The sequence below is a fragment of the Myotis brandtii genome, unplaced genomic scaffold, assembly GCF_000412655.1.
Source record: "Myotis brandtii unplaced genomic scaffold, ASM41265v1 scaffold44, whole genome shotgun sequence".
In the NCBI taxonomy this organism is placed as follows: Eukaryota; Metazoa; Chordata; class Mammalia; order Chiroptera; family Vespertilionidae; genus Myotis; species Myotis brandtii.
In genome coordinates, this window is record NW_005366833.1 from 3,417,584 (window position 1) to 3,421,028 (window position 3,445).

General features: G+C 54.5%; 1 protein-coding gene across 1 annotated transcript in view; it reads right to left on the reverse strand.

The window, feature by feature from the left end:
- The window catches only part of DMRT3 (doublesex and mab-3 related transcription factor 3), an 18,489-nt gene that overhangs the window by 14,845 nt on the left and 199 nt on the right, over positions 1-3,445 (reverse strand). The gene's annotated exons all lie outside the window — the stretch shown is intronic.

Genomic DNA, 3,445 nt, shown 5'->3' on the forward strand with positions numbered 1-3,445 from the left:
CGGCTGCAGGGACAGTGGCGCTCCGGACGCAGCGTTGCCCACCGGGCGGAGTGAGGGTGGGGGTGCCTGCAGGAGAGTGGGGTGGCCGCTCCCCTTCTCTCCCTTCTCTTCCCTCCAGGTTTGATTTGCGGCGCCGAGCCCGCTTTTATTCCAACACTTGGCCTCAGAAACTCGGCTCCGAGAGAACCAGAACCTACTGATTCGAGAAATTTTGTCTCTTTATATCGTTTTGCAACTTTAAAAAAAAATCGTGCTGCTGCAAAAGAAAAAGAATGTTTTTGAAAACTTGCTGGCCCAAGGATAACAACCCCATTTTGCAGGCACAGTCCGCCCTCTCTGGCGCCGAGTTTATTCCTGTACCCTCCTCCCAAGTTTTAATGAACAATCGCAGTCCCGAACGGCGTGGGGAACGCTCGTGCGGAGGACTTTCTTAAGTGCTGGGTCTAAACTTTCAGAATGGACTAGGGGGCCATGATAACGCTCAAAAGTTACTGGATATGATCTCCCCTCTGCCCAATAGCCACTGACCCATCAAACGGAGACCCCGCGTCACCCAGTTCAAATCCCCACGGACTCGAAGGCTAGGGGTGGCGCCATTTCTCTCCCCCACCCCATTGTCTTTGGGGAGGCGTGGAAGGGGTCCTTGCACAAGATGACAACATAAAACTTCGTTTAAATTGCTATTTGTGTGTTTCTAATCTCCTAAGAGTACCCTTTTGGCCTAATGCAGACTACTGCCGTAAACACAGGGGCACCCCCTCCCCCAACAAAACAAAACTAAACACAGGTGGATACAGCGACTCGGGGCAGCGCGCTGGCTCGGTGCGAGGCGGGGGAGACGGCAGTCCTGCAGCTGGGCGGTGCGGGTAATCCGACGCGGGAGGAGAGCGTAGACTAGTCCGCTGCAATGGTCAACCTTTTGGCCGGCCGCGCCCTTTTCCCCTAGGGGAGGCCGCTTTTCTCCGCCCTGGAAGCAAACAAGCTACGGGGAAATGTCCCTCTGTGTTTTCTGCGAATTCAAGTAGCCAACCCCCAGCGCAGAACAGTGATTCCAGGAGGGGAGAAGGGTTAAAAAGGGACTCCGGTTGTGTGCTTCCCCTAGAAGCCACCTCCGGCTCAGACCTCTCCGGGAGTGGGGGATCGCGGTATGCTGGCCTGGTGGGGCCTGGGCAGGAGAATGCTAACCCTGGAAGGCCTCCCCCCAAGCGCGTGGGGCACGAACCCCATCTGTCTTCTTACCATCCCCACCCCCTCACCACCACCACCTCAGTCCTTCCTTTCTTCCCAGTGTTCGCTAGGAAAACAAACCCTAAAACACTACAACTGTAAGGGACTTCATAAGCTCTCAGGACTGGAGGTAGGTCACCCGCAGCCCAGTGGGCCAGAGGCCGGGCAGTGGGGAGTTGGCAGTGAGTCGCTTCACGTGACAGACACAGAGAGACTAGAATGACACTGAATCTGGGAACGTTAGTTCGCGCTGAAATCTCTCAGGGTCTCTTGGTTTCGGAGGGTGGGGGGCGAGGGACCATGGACTTTTTTCAAAGTCTAGTTTCTCCGGAGTTTCTCCAAATGGACAGCGAAACCGGGACTATAAAATCCTTGGGAATAAAGCCTTTTTTTTTTTTTTAAGGAAAGCAGCAGACCTGGGCACCAGGTTTTGGGGGCGGACAGTCCCACTTGCTAGGCGACCCCCCCCCCCCGCGGTCACCTAGCCACCCTATCCCCTTTGCCACTCAAACAACTTGGCATTATTTGGTCCCGGGCTGGTTCACTCCAGTGCACATTGGGGGCTGAGACCTAAATACTCATTTGATATAGCATAATAATCCTTTTCTCATATTTGATGGGAATGTTTTCCATATCCCAGTATTTGACAACATCTCCCTATAGGGACAGGTTTGTATTTATGTTGGTAAAACGTCCCCTGCCTCCAAGTCTATTGTAACCCAACACCTGACAACCCCGAGTCCCATTTCTGTTTGCAGAAAGGGTTTATTCAAGCACATAATGGGATCCCAGCAGAAAGCCTTTTAGAACAAGGGGCTCTGGTAAACTTCACCACATGAACTCCGTTTCCAGGGCTATTAAGCTTTTAATTGGAAAATAGCAGAGGAAATTTCAAGGTGACTATAACGTGTTAGCAGTTAGTGTGGAGAAGAAAAGCCGGAGCGGGAATGAATGTGGAAAGCATATGGTCCGAATCACATTTAGGAGAGGCGGCCTGCTTCTAAGTCCCGGCGGCTTATACACGTTTGGGAAAAACAATCAAAGACATTGGAAAGGGAGGGGGTAGGATTACAAGTAAATGCAACCTCACTAGCCTGAACCCACTCGCGTTCTGCTCTGGGTGGGGCGTGTGTTTTCAAGCCACAGTTAACTGGGGAGCACTGTGACCGATATTAACAGTGAAAGAGAATGTGCCTACGCGGTTCTCTCTCTTGGCGCGCACAGTCTCACGGTGTGTGTATCCATCTAAAAGATTGAGGAATGCAGGTGTCCTTGCTGAGAAGCTGAGGATGTTCTGACTCCGAATCTGGGAGTCCTGCCAGCGGCGCCTCACCTCAAGAAACAATCAAAAGGACAGTTTCATGTTGTCCCGATTGTGTAATACATCAGGGCATTTTCTGCTTTGCTGGATTCTCATGGAGGCGGAGGTCAGGGTTCCTATTTTGTCGTTTTAATCTCAACCACGGTGACGCTGGAAGCGGGAGGGGGTGGGGGCGTGTAGAAAGCCCTTTGAATGCAGAAAAAAACGAGCCCCCTTTCCCCGTGTATGAACTTCTCAGCTCTCACACTGTCCGTGCCTCTGGGCATCCGTCTTTGGGCAGCTTCAAAATGAAAAGGGGGAACAAATGTCTAGCGAGGCCGTGGTGGGGCAACCAGCAATCGATTTCTTAAGGTGACAATAATGCCCTTGTTCTCCCTCAATTAATTGGGGAGAAACCCTTGAGCACTCCCCCAAGGCACCCCGACGCCGCCCTCTGGGGTGTGGGGCGGCGGCCGCGATTGAACCTGCGTTTGCAGGGTTTGGGGGAAGCCTCGGAGCAGAAGAAAGGTGCGGAGCGGTTCTGTCCTCACACTGTTTTGGCAGCGGGCGGCCAGAGGGTCTCCAAGGGCCTGGCCTTTGGGGAGCAAAAGGGGGCGCGGGGCTGCTACTCGCTCCTTCCTGTTCTCGGAAGCCAGCGGCGACTCAAGCCTGGGAAGGTGGGCTCCCCCGGGGCAGATTCCTCAAACCCAGCCCACACGCGGGCCGCGCCCGCCCCCACCTTTTGGGGTGGGGTGGGGGGTCGTTCCTGTGTTGCTTTCTCCAAAGGGCCCACTGAACAGCGACCTTAACTCCAGGCTCTCGAAGGGAGGACCCGGAAAAGCGCTTCTTCGGAGAGCTCCCCACTGAGCCGGGGGTCCGCCCGCTTCCCCGAAGGCCCCGGGCGCAGCCGCCCAGCCT